This window comes from Benincasa hispida, chromosome 11 (genome assembly GCF_009727055.1).
Source record: "Benincasa hispida cultivar B227 chromosome 11, ASM972705v1, whole genome shotgun sequence".
In the NCBI taxonomy this organism is placed as follows: domain Eukaryota; kingdom Viridiplantae; phylum Streptophyta; class Magnoliopsida; order Cucurbitales; family Cucurbitaceae; genus Benincasa; species Benincasa hispida.
The window spans coordinates 23727962-23742441 of record NC_052359.1 but is presented as its reverse complement, the minus strand read 5'-3'; positions in this window follow the sequence as shown (position 1 = coordinate 23742441).

Here is a 14480-nt window from a genome sequence, read left to right as displayed (position 1 = left end):
GCCATTGTAAAATGTCTCCATCAAAATGCAATCGGGTATCCTGATATGCTGGCAGTTTTTTACCAATCTCCTAAATCGCACCCAGGCAGTGCTTAGGGTCTCATTGTCCATTTGTTCAAAGTTCAGCACATCCTTTCATCGCCTTGCGTTGACGGCCGGTGGGAAGAACTTCTTCATGAATCGCTCCACCAGGTGATCCCATGATGTAATCTCGTTCGGCTCCAGTGAGTGAGCCTACCTCTTGGGTTCGTCCCTCAAGGTGTAAGGGAATAAATACAGTCTAATACCCTCAGGGGTAACACCAAGTAATGAGAAGTTGCCGCACATTTCAACAAAACTAGTCAGGTGGGCATGCGGGTCTTCACCTTGCAGACCCCCAAATTGCCCTGCGTTTTGGATCATTTGGAGCATGACCGATTTTATTTCGAACCTTGCGTTCTCCTCTACTGTAGGCCTCGAAATCCCAGGCAAAAAAATTGTATAGGTTGGGCGCCACATAGTTCCTCATGGGAATGTTACGGTCAGCAGCAAGGAAGACTGGGTCCTGCACTGGCCATATCGTCCCTTGATTTCCTGTAGGAGCCGCGTTGTCCATATTATCTACCACATCAGCTGCTCTCTTTCGCCTTGCTCGATTCTGGCGTGACCGTGCGCGAAAGGTATGCTCGATCTCTGGGTCAGCTACAAATTCTGGTTCGGTACTAAAGCTCATAAGCTGTCAGACTGCTCACCGCGTTGAACAGCCAGTACAAAGAGATCTGTCCTGCAAAATACCACAAACACACTCAAACAATAACCGTTAACCAATCCCCGACAACGACGCCATAAACTTGACACGCAAAAATTGTTTCTAGGCTACAAATCCATGCCATAAACTTGATGACATAGATTTTATGCGATGATATGCGATACTACTTCTAGATATGCGTTATTAATGAATGTTCTTGTAGTATGTTGTGCGTTGTCACAAGTTTCCTTGTGTTGAAACCAAGTATAATTTAACTGCAAGTTTCTCAGTGTGATCTGAGGTAGAACACAGGGATTGTTTTAGGTTAATTGCATTATATTTGTGATATATGTGACCGGGGGTTTTTCAAATTAATAAAGGTGTTGTTTGTACATGCAATAAAGTAAATTGTGCAATAAAGTAAAGATAAGCGATAGAAATGCAGTAATAAAGTAAATTGCGATAAAAGTAAAGTGCGATAAAATAAACCTAAGCTATGATGATACAAGATACAGGTTACATGATACAAGATACCGAGATTGAGACTGATAGTGAAGAATATACAAAGATCGTGTTATGAGGTGGCAAGTCTTATGCGTGGAATAGAAAGAGAAAAGATAATTAGAACAAACATCGTAAGTTCCTTAATTGCGTTAAAGGCATAAGTACAGTTCCGCTTTTCCCTTGGCATATACCTCTCGGTGATCGGCCGCGTTCGCACATCTCTGTGGTGAAATAAGGAAAAACGTAATGGACACAAGGTTTCTTCCATCTCTGGAAGTACTTCTTGCTTTAGTTAATGCATTCTTCTAACCGTCTCTCGACAGATCAGAATGGCATCTTCACTTATGCTCTCACAGGTGAAGATGTCGTCTAGCATACTTTAGCTAAACATCTTTATTTCTTTAGCACAGATTAAGTTACTTGTTTAATTCATATTAATCGCCAAGGGATTAAGAAAACATCATGGAGAAAATGATTTATGGAGGAATGGAAATAGACAGAGAAGCGGAAATGGAAATGATCAAGACATTCAATAATACTATTTAGCATCTGATACATGGTTGTGAATGAAGAGATTAAGAAGATGAAATACAATTGATGAATGAGAGTTAGAAACAAATACAAATAAGCGCCAACATCTTGGCACAGATCTCGAATGGAGAATCGCTTGCCAACGTTGATGGAGTGAATGGAAGGATGAGCTTCCCTCTCAGGCTTGCTCAACCGGTAGAAGGGATCTAAGTACAGAGCTTCTCGGTGGAGATTTGGCAGAATTGCACTGAGACTCACCTCTCGGCCTTGTCTCTTCTCTTCTTGGATTTCCTCCGATCAGCACTCAGATCAACTCTCTCTCTCAAAAGCCTCATATCAATTATCCCCCGTATCAAGTATATCTTTCAGTGAATTCTTTTAGGGTAGTTATAGATGAATGCTTTGAATAAGGCCGTATAAATAACTTGTATTTCTACAAGTTATCAGAGGTTAACTATGTCCTTGATGACATTGTGCAGGCAAGTTTGACTGCCTACAGAGGTGTGGACTGCAGTAATTGTGAGAAATTTCTTTCAATCAGCATCTCTAAAATCTATGTTTAATTTCTTTCTTTATTACTTTATGCATTATGTTATTTATTGCTTTCTTAAACTAGCTTTTATTGCTTTATGAATTTACTTTTCATTTAATTTAATTGCATTAATTTCTGTGCTTTGTTCAATTTCCTTACTTCTATGCATTAGTTGCATTGTTCTTAAATTCCCTATGAATGACTAATAAAAAGAAAGTGAATTCCGCAAAAAAAAAACCAATTTTCATATAAACTCCAATGTCAGCGCAAGGGAAATTAAAAAACAATCCCAACCTGATAAGAGTTAAGTCGTGAAAGGAACCTGCTCGTATTTGGATGTTCGCATGACACTCGTGGGAGCAAGCCAAAATGAAGGTGGGTTTCCAAGAACGACGCAATATGAAAAAAAAAAAGAGAAAAAAAAAAGAATATAAGAGACAATTCCTCTGACCAGCAAAAGTTAATCTTAGCTGAAAATCAAGAGTTGAAGTTGAGATTAGCACACAATCGTAGTTGGATGTTCGCATGACACCTATGGGAACAAGCCAAAATGAAGAGTGTAACCATGATCATCAGTCTCTAATAAATGATGCAAACTAGACTACCGCATAAAGTCGCACCTAGTTGTTTTTGCAAGAAGAGGTAAACATTCTTTTCAAAACAAGAAAGAAATTTTTTAGTAGAGATTTGTTGTATAGAAGAATAAAGTAGAGCATGTTTATGAATTATTAAAGGATAGAAGGAAATTGTGTTGTTAAGTAATGTTGACTAGGTGGAGCATTCGGAACAACCAATCGACGCAAAGTTAGGATAAGAATTAAACGATATTGCCTTAGTTGAAGATATGCTTGAGGACAAGCATATATCTAAATTTGGGGGTGGATAACTTGTAGAAATACAAGTTATTTATACTGTTTTATTTAGATATTGGGACTAAAAGAAAGAAAAGTTGCATCGATAGTATGGAAATTGGCTAAGAAATGCGAAAATTATAAAATGTCAGAAATACACCCACTAACACCATTGCGATGGTAGAATAGAATGTTTCTGTTTCTGTTTTGTAGGAAATCAGTCACCGCATGCGTTCATGGCTCGAAGACAAGATAAACAACGCATCTACGTCGCATTGCGCCCATCAATCAAGAACAAAAAAAATGATTAACGCAATGATGGCGCATGCGACAATCGATCAAGAGCTTTAGCGATCAACGCAATTTCAACAGCATGCGGTAATCAAAACAACACCGCATGCGGCGATAGATCAAAGATGTGAAGAGCAACGCATTTGCAGAAGATTCTGACAAGTGTACAGCTTTCAGTTGTGCATTTCTGACGGGTTGATTGCGGAACAGAAGGAATTTTCCAGTCCGCCATTTTAGGAACTACCATAACTATACAGTGGGGACCACAAATTCAAAGAGCCAAGGCCTCGCTTATAAATAACTTCTTCAAATTAGCTGAATGGCATAGAGATACAAGATACTGGTACATACAGATATACATGTATACATAGAGACGTGCATATACTGATTCTGAGAGAGAGGCTGGTCTAAAGTGACTGTCCAAAGTAGATCCGGAGAACTACAAGACAAGGCCGAGAGGTGAGTCTCCGAGCAGAGAATTCTTCCGATTCCCGTAGTTGAAGCTCTGTGCGAAGGTCAATTCTACCGGGAAGGCAAGCCTGAGAGGGAAGCTTTCCTCTTCACCACTCCACACGTCGGTAAGCACAATCTCCGATCAGGATCTGTGTCAAGACGTTGACACTCTTTCCATATTTTTTTCTATCCTCTATTTCATCTTTGTATTCATCTTTTGTAATCTCTCATTCACAACATGTATCAAATGCTTAATTTTAGAATTAAATGTTATCTTCATCACCATTATCATCTCTCTGTCTCTTTCCATACATTCATAATCCATTTTCTCCATGATGTGTTCTTAATCCCCGGGTAAATAGCGAGAATTAAGCGAGTGAGTTAATTTGTGTTAAGAAAATAATTAAGTTTAGCTAAAGCATGCTCGATGGCATCTTCACCTGTGAGAGCAGAAGTGAAGATGCTATTCCGCCTATCGAGAGAATGTTGGAAGAATGCATTAACTAAAGCGAGAGGTATTTCCAGAGATGGAAACAACCTTGCATTCGTCACGTTCATCCCTGTTTCACCATAGAGATATGAGAACGCGGCCGATCACTGAGAGATGTACGCCAAGGGAAAGCGGAACCTTAGTTGCGTCCTTAACATGATTGACAAACTTGCAATGTTTTTGCTCTTTACTCTTTCTCTTTCTGCTTCATTCATAAGACTTTCCATCGCATACATCGATTCATTTGTACAACTTCATAGTCAGTTCTCGACCTCAGTATCATGTATCATGTTTCTGTATCATGTATCATAGTAGCTTAGGAATTTCTTTTATCAACGCATTTTTACTTTCCTTTATTAACGCATTTTTACTTTCATCGCAATTTATATTTCTATATAAACCACCATTCTTTATTCATTGTTAAAAACCGGTCGCATGTATCACATAAGTATCGCATTAACGAAAACAATCCCTGTGTTCGACCTTGGATCATTCTGAGAAATTTACATTGGAATTATACTTGGTTTCAATGCAAGGAAACTTGTGACATGTACTACTTCATCGCATACAACGAGCATAGCACTATCAACGCATATATTTAGACGTAGTATCGCATAAAAATGTCTTTATCGCAAGCACTTGAGCGCATATATAGCATTTCCTTCATTTCATTCACAATCCATGCATTAAAGCTAGATAAAGAAAAAGAGATTAAATTATAGTCAACAAGTTTATGGCAACATGAACTTGAATCATTTTCATCATCAGTAGTGTGTATAAGCGATAAATAACATACACATCACAATATACATCTTGTATCCTTACAGAAAGGTGCACTGATACATGAGTTGTATAATGTTAAGGCAGCATTATCAGTTGGTCAAACAGGAGGCTTACTAGCTTCATTTCAAGTACGTCCTACTCTCGTACAAGTTATTCTACGTGAACAGTTAAAATATTTTGATCTTCAGAAGTTAGCTGAAGAAGTAAGTAAAGATCTGAGGACGGACTACCAATTAAGAGCAGACAAAGTGCTATTAAAAGAAGGTAGATATGTGTACCTAATAACTTAGCACTTAAACAAGCTATTCTGGAAAAAGCACATAGTTCAACTTATGTTATGCATCCAGGCAGTACGAAGATGTACAGAACATTAAAGAGATCGTACTGGTGGCCTGGTATGAAAAGAGAAATAGCAGAGTATGTTGACAGGTGCTTAGTATGTCAACAAGTTAAGCCAAAAAGACAGAGGCCAACAGGATTGCTTAATCCACTCCCAGTACCAGAGTGGAAATTAGAGCATGTTACAATGGATTTCTTGTTTGGGTTACCTAGGACACCAGTGAGCTATGATGGTATATGGGTAATTGTGGATAGATTGACAAAGACAGCTAAGTTTTTACCTGTTAAAGTTACTTTTACCCTAGACCAATTAGCTAAGCTGTATGTTGATCGAATTATGAGTCAGTTTGGGGCTCCAGTTTTGATTTTATCAGATCAAGATTCTAAGTTTACATCGAAGTTGTTGCCTAGCTTACTGAAAGCTATGACCAAGTTATATTTCAGTACAGCTTTTCATCCACAAACGAATGGTCAGTCTGAGCGGACAATTCAGACATTAGAGGACATGTTGAGAGCATGTGTATTGCAGTTCAAGGGCAGTTGGAATACGCATCTGTCATTGATCGAATTTGCATATAACAACAGTTATCATTCGAGTATCGGAATGGTACCGTATGAGGCACTATACGGAAGACCATGTAGAACTCCGATATGTTGGAATGAAGTTGGTGAAAGGAAATTACTAGGTCTAGAACTTGTTCAGCAGACATCGGACAGTGTTAAGATTATAAGAGATAATCTTAAAATAGCTCGAGATAGGCAAAAGATTTATGCCGATAAGCAGAGAAGAGAATTGGAATTTGAAGGTGGTGATAAAGTATTTCTTAAGTTATCTCTGTGGAAAGGAATACTCAGGTTTGGTAGGAAAGGGAAATTAAGCCCGAGGTATATTGGACCTTACGAGATAATAGAAAGAGTTGGCCCAATGGCATATAGGTTGGATTTACCTCCAGAATTATCTCATATCCATGATGTGTTTCATGTGGCAATGCTCAGAAAGTATGTGCCAGATCCTACCCATGTGTTGCCTGAGTAACCAGTACAGTTGAAAGAAAATTTGTCTCATGACAATGAACCATTGGAGATTCTTGACAGAAAAGAACAAGCCTTAAGGAATAAGACAATCCCATTGGTAAAGGTGTTATGGCGGAACCATAGCACTAAAGAAGAAACATGGGAAGCTGAAGAGCAAATAAGAAACAAGTATCCCTAGTTGTTTAATTAACAGACTTGTAGCCAAATTTCAAGGACGAAATTTTCATAAGAGGGAGGTAAATGTAAACCTTGAACCCTAATTCCTCAACTTGAGTATGTTCCCTACTGAGACCAGTATGGTGAGTAGGTTGATGTGGAAACTAATGTTTGATTGTAGAGAAAAGGGTGAAAAATTAGAAGAAAAGTGTGAATTTGAAGGCTTGACTTTGGAGAAAACTTGGAAAATTTGGCTAAGTATAACCCATACGTTGGAAGCAAGAAAATTGACTAAGTGTTGTCCATGAGTTGGCCTTGATCATTTAGAGGTTATTTGAGGCATTGAAGGAAGGCAAAGTGTGGCCAAGAGAAATGCATGCGACAACCAATGTTTTGAGAGGTTAGAACAATGCATGCAGCAGCCAAATGTATTGAGAGGTTAGAACAACACATGCGGCAGCCTCAAGTTGCGCATCCAAGGACGTGAGACATTGGACACGATGGTATGTGTGCATGCGGCCGAGGGCATGCGACCGAAGGAAATGCATTGGTAGTATGCGGTGATGCGAGGGCATGCGGCGATGCGGTGCGAGGCATGCGATGATGCGGCGATAAAGGCATGCGGCAATAGGGGCATGTGGCAATAAATGCATGCGGTGATGGACGCTGCAGTGCTACACAATGGATACGGCAGTGCTATGCGATGGTATGCAGCAATGGATGCGATGGATCTGACCACACTATGCGTTGGTGATGTGCTATGCGTTAGACATCTGAGGGCTTGTGGGCGCATAGGACAAGCTAGTAGTATGCGTTGAAGGAGTGTTGGTCATTATCCTAATTGAGCACATAGAGCAAAGGTGAGCCATGCGAAGGAGAAGGATATGCGGCCAAAGATGAGCTTTGCGAGCATGTAGCATTTGTGACCAAGTTGCGTTAATTAGATGCACAAGGTATGATTGAATGGACGCATGCGCCGGTTGATGGTGTCATGACATATGTAGGTTCGGGCATTTGGATGGGACCATGTGTGGTTAGATGACCGCATATGAGATTGGATAGACACATGTAAGGTCGTCATCCTAACATGTGGATTGTTGGGAAGAAATCTTAAGCGTTAAGAAAATGAGGTGGATGCACAAGAAGATATGAAAAATTAAGCATTTTGTGCTTGCTAAGGATGAAGAAGACACCTTAGATTGCGGTGATTGAAGGTTGCGTTGATAGTGTGGGGAAGAGACACTTGGACATGCGGCCAAGTAGGAGATGTTGGCCTTGGAAAGAGTTTGGACGCCTATAAATAGGGCCAAGGACTTCTTTTCAGATCACAATTCAAAATAAATTAAGAAGAGCGTGAAATTTGATTAAACTTTGGGTTGATAGCAAATCCATGCGTCAGTCATAAAGCTTCCAGAGAAACACAGTTAAATAGTGAAGTCTGGAAATAGCATCAACTTGGGACAAGAAGTTCTCCCAGTATACTCGTGCGTTTGGAGTGATTCGAAATCCACCTGAAATCTCCGAAAGTCTAGTTTTCAAGGTAGGGCTTTTGGAGAGCTCCAAGGGATAGGGCTGAAAACTGAGAAAAACACAGAAGGGTCAGGCTGTCAGGTAAGCTTGGGCCAGTCTTCAAGATTTTGTGATTCCGGCCAAACCACGAGGAGTTCTGAGCTTATATTTTATGGTATGTTTTCTGAGATATTTTAGAGAATGTTTGTAGAAGGAAGTATCTCAACATAAGGCCTAGAACTATGAGTAATCGGAGTTTCAAATTGACTATGGTTTTTAGGGGTTCAAAAGGGAACCCGAGGTAAACACAGAACTTCTAGAGTGAAAAGTTCCTAGACGACAAGGTGAGTGACTAAAATATTTGATTAAATATTTACAATGTTTTAAAGAAAGATTATTCTCATGCCAGCTAGTTTTACAAAATAATTTCCAAGCAAACCATGAGTTATGTTTTAAACGCATGCCATGTATGAAAGTTTATTGAAAAACTATTTATGTGTGTTTAAATACACCCAACATGCGTTAGTATCTTTAAAGACATGTTTTCTATGCGGTATGCTTTACATGCTTTAAAGAGGAAGTCATTTTATGACTAGTTTTACTTGAAACGCGATACCGAAGAACATTTGAGAAGGTATCCGACCAACTTGATACCGAAGGACATTTGAGAAGGTATCCGAGCAGATCGATATTGAAGAACAAGTTGAGAGAAGGTATATGAGTAGAAGTACCTAAGGTATGACGGTACTTAGTATGGCCATGTGCACGTAGGTAGTTAAAGTAAGAGATTGAGCAAAAGGGTTATCTCTTGACTAGTAGTTGTTATTGGGATTTAACCGCAGTAGGGTTATTCTCAATAAGAAACAGTTTTAATGTTTTCTGATAAAAACAGCTTTATATGTTTTATGCCTGGAAAATGTTTATACTGCAGTACAAGGTTACTGTAAAAGTTTATATTTCAGTTTAATCCCTTTATCGAGACTTTTGCATGAGAATCAGTTATCTTTCTTAAGTCACTCACTGGGCTAGCAAGCTCACCCCGTTTTCAAATGTTTTCCTTTTCCTCAGGTAGCGGTCAAATCCTCAGGAGATAGATCTGCATCTGCTCTGCCACTAAAAGACAAAGATATTGTAACCCGTCTGTTAGGTGGTTACTATAAATATTGTACACATGTTACAGTTGTTCATATAGGGACTAGGGTTTTGGGTATCGGGACTTGGGAAACTAGTAATGTATTTACTCTAGATATGTTGTGCTTTTGAATTAATAAATTTTGGCCATAGAGGCATCCGCTGTATATGAGTTTTTACATTGGTATCAGAGTTATTTCCGCAAGAATTATTAGGCAGTAAGTATCAACAAAAGGGTTGATAACTGCTGCAGTCATATCCTTTCCTAGGCTCAGAGAGTAGTCTGGGAGGGGGGTGACAATCTGGTCCTTATAGTATACATCGATTCTAATTTTCAAACCGATGTGAATTCTAGAAAATCTACTTCGGGATCAGTATTCACTCTGAATAGATAAGTTATAGTATGGAGAAGTATAAAGCAAAGTTGTATTGCTGACTCCACCATGGAAGCGGAGTATGTAACTGTATGTGAAGCAGCGAAAGAAGTAGTATGGCTAAGGAAGTTCTTGATTGATTTCGAAGTAGTTCCAAATATGCATCTGTCGATCACCCTCTATTGTGATAATAGTGGAGTAGTTGCAAATTCTAAAGAACCGAGGAGCCATAAACGTGAGAAGAACATCAAATGCAAGTACCATCTCATCAGGGTGATAGTACACCAAGGAGACGTGATCATCACACAGATAGCCTCAAAAGACAATTTAGTTTATCCATTTACAAAAGCCTAGTTTATTGTATTTATAGTTTATTCACCTAGTGGGACTAGGACTACGAGATATGTAAATCTAGGGTAAGTGGGAGAATTCATAGGTATTTGGATGCCCTAGTTTATTGTATTTATAGTTTATTCTCTCTTACTCAACAATGTATATATGTAAACCCACTGGAGTTTTAGTCCAAGTGGGTGTTTGTTTGGTTTTATGTCCTAAAACTCGTAGTTTGTAGTCTTTGAATATATTCTATTTGCAATAAAGTTGTTATTATGGTTTACTGAATAAAGTTGTTATTGAATATGTGAATTGCACTTATAAAAACCTAAATCCAATTAACTAACGAACCCCTGGATATAGCATGAATACTTGAACTTTATGTGGAGACATAAAAGATTATCAGGTTTGAGTATATAGCAAAAGCAGTCTATAAATATAAAGATAGGGTTGGGTACCTTATCCTAGGGTAAGTATGGATGCGGCTCATTTTGTATTTCATAGAAATGATGTGATACCAAAATCATTCATGTGGAGACATGCGAGTTAAAACTGACTATTTCAACTTTTCTTTATAACACCATTTACTGTTAAAACTAACTATTTCAACTTGATGACCTACGGTAACTCGATCTCAATCCTGAGCTAACTATGAACTTCTGTTTATTTAGAATTATCCTTTAATCAGCATGGATGAGAGTGGCTCAACATGCTCAATAAGTTTCCTATTTTAGGGGTAAGACCGAGTAGATAGTTGGGGACATAGTCCTACAAGATGGAATTCATTCCTACCTACTTTAAGGATAGTAGATAGGTTGTTCCATTAAGTATTGACTCCAGTTTTGAACAAGGGGCTCCGCACTCTGATTGAGAGGGACTCAGTTTATTGGTAGAACCATAAACCAATTGTTTATTAGTGGATCAGTGGAGACTTAAGGAGCAAGATGTATTATAGGGGTAAAACAATAATTTTGACCAAGCTGTAAATATGAACAACCTGTGAAGGATTGACTTATTGATCATGGTTAAATAAAATGGACAGAAATATATCTACAGTGAGGAGAGTGCAACTACTGGGCTTTAGTGGAGTGACCTGGTAGTTAATGAATGTTGATTAAATTCAGTTAAAAAAGTTTAGCTAATTAATCTTAAATCATTGGAGCTCATGATCTGTAGGTCTATTAGGTCCCCCTACTATCTCATAAATAAACTAAACCTTAGAATAGTGCGATGAGAGAATTTAAAACATTCAAATTTGAATTACGGAATTATTAATTATATGTGATATAATTAAATGTTTAATTATTGAATTAAATGAAATCAAATAATTTGAAAATATTTAAATATGATTTAAATATTAATTACATAAATAAGGATTCATGTTATGGAATAGATGTTATATATTAATTTAATATTTAATATTAAATTGATTAAATTAATTAAATTATTTAATTAATTATTTAAAATCAATTTCATTTAAAATTAATTAATTTTATTTAAATATTAATTATTGAATTAATATTTATAAAATTATTATTTTTTTCATTTTTAGAATTTTGAAATTTCAAAGTTTAATAAGAATTTTATAGAGAAGTCTTTAAAAATGAAAATTAGAGAAAGTGGGTTTTTCCCACTTCCTCCATCTACAATTCCACTCAATCTTTGATAGTTTGGTGTCACTTTATTGTGCAATCTGATTGCACATTGTTCTTCTATAAAAATGAAGAAGGAATTTGCTAAAAAAGCTAATGCAATTCTAAAATCTTGATGAGAAATTGTTCTCTCAAGCCTAGATACCAAAAACTTGAAGTTCTCTCCAAATTCCCTTAAATTTCTTCTCATTGATCCCACAATCCAATCTAAGACTATAGAATAGTAGGGAAGGCTTTTGTGGTAGTCTGCAAACTATTAGAAAGGAGAAATCAGCTGGAGATTGGAGAATTGAAGAGTTCTTCAAAGTTTGTTCTTTATAAACCCTAATTTCTATTTTTAACACACATGCATGTTTTTTAATCTCTAAAATTAATGTAATTTGAGTGTTTAAGATCCTAATTGCGTCTATTTGTTCAATGTCAACACTAACAGAATAAATGTTACTAACAAGTGCCTTGACATCTTCCTCTGAGTCACTAATGTATTCAGATTCAACATCAGATAGAGTTAAAACATAACCTTTACTATGTTTCTTCATAAAATTAGGACATTCAGCCTGAATGTGACCATAATCACCACACTCTCTACATATGATATACTTTCCTTTTTTATGCACGAATTGGATTTAGTGTCCTAGATCTCGTATATATCTTGTAGCCACAAATTATTTATTTAATATGTATTTCATTTAACATTCAAACTGCATTAATTCAATCCAATAAACGAAAATCCAAGGTTATGTGATATCACTTGAACAATGTGTGGTAGGCATACAATTGGTTCATGTTCAAATTAAACCTAAAATGTCTGCAGTAATGGATAAGATTGGATGTCTTATCCTAGTAACACTGTGATGCGTTATTTTATTGAATGTGGGAATGGATGATATGTGTTGATGGAATTACGTTGTGCACTCAAGTTTCCCCAGCGGAATCCAAGTGTAAATTCCTCTGAGTTTCCTGGTAAGTCCAGGGTCGATCACAGGGACTTGTGAAAATAGTTTGTGTTGATAATTTTCTTATGAAAACTTTGCGGTAACCGGTAAAATAAATAAGGTGGTTGGTTTATTGTTGCGTTAATGAAAATAATAATAAATCTGGCAAAGTTCGAAAAGAGTTGGCAACGGAAAATACGATGAATATGCGGTGAACGGGTTGAGAAGGGTTTTGGCTAACACTCCCTAGGTTGCGTTCATGCCTTGCGATCATGCAACATGCATACAATAGTAAACCACCTCTCGGCGTGATGCACGGCTTCTAAGGCTAGAACGCATGCGATAAATATGCGATAAGTCTACAGGATTTACACATAAACCTCTATTTCTATTTATGCGATGACAACATGACATTCATACAAATATGCGACCGCATAATATCATTCCCATTCCTAGGATGCATGCGATGCAAGTTGACAAACAGAGCTTATCTCTAAGTCCCTAATTTCTTGTTTATGCAGGCCTAATCTTGTTCTTTCAAGTCAGATTCTAACCTAGCTCTCTCGAGAAATTAGGTTCTTTCTTTAGATTCTCTCTCGAGCAACTCTAAAGGGATGTTTCGCACAGCATAAGACAAGACAATCGCAAGCAATGAACTTCCTAGATCATGTTAGCTTAGTTCCTCTCAACCCATTCAACTAGTTTAGCTACTCATGCGTATTAAGAGAGTGAGCAGATGTAAAAATATAACTTCCATTGAATAGATAAAAGATGAAGTACAGAATAACAATGCAAGTATAGTAAAGAGCCTAAAGCAATTTCTTGCCACCAGGAGTTACATTGTTCTACTCGTGCTCTAAAGATATTCTCGCTTTTGCGAGAGTCAACCAGCTCTCTGCTCTTACACCCCAAGGTTCTCTCTCGAGCTTCCTTGGACGATCTCCGGCGTCACCACTCTTCTCTAGCTCCACCGCGAAATGGAAAAGAAAACTATGAACAGAGATGTGAACTTGTAAAGTGAGGAAGTAATCAACTGCTTAACCCCTTCTCTGAAGAATGCACTTGGTATTTATAGGGCATCAAAAGGTGAAAGGCGGCTTCTCTTTCCTGGTTGTACAGATGGGACAACTTTAATTCCTGACTGATGTGCCAGATAATTGTCACCGATAAAGCTGGATGTACTTTGTGACCGTTATCGGCTGTCAACTTAATTTGGATCCGACTGCTGTCAGCTTTCTGTTCCATCGATCTTAATTGTCCTTTCGTCCGAATGCACCCACCATGTTGTGGTGATTTTTCTTGGGTGAATATTTGCGAGCGCGATCAACGCAAGGTCTTGCGGTGAAGTTGCGCTCGACCGATGAATGCCTATGATCGCAATCTTTGTAATGCGTTAACGCATATTCTGCACAAAAAATACAAAAATCAATAGTTCCAATGCGCTGACGCACGCGATCGCAATATTATAGATTTTATGCTTAATGGACACAATTTATTATTTTTAATCAACGCAATCCAACATTGTTTAATAACTTAGCACTATGATAACGTGTATTTTTCCCATTATCACACTATGGATACGACCCACTTTGTAATTGTTATATGAATTGTATGCGTTACAGATAATATGAGCCATATTGTTCATGTGGACACATGTGAGTGGGGATATCCTGCATAAAGAGTTTATACAAGATTGGACTGTGAAAGGATTGGTTTCTCTTTATAACACCGTTACTTGAAGAAACCAATATTTCACTAGGATGACCATAGGTGACTTGATCTTAATCCTGAGTGAGATGTGAATTCCTGTGTATGAGGACAATCCTTTAATCTATATGGGTGAGAGTGGTGGTG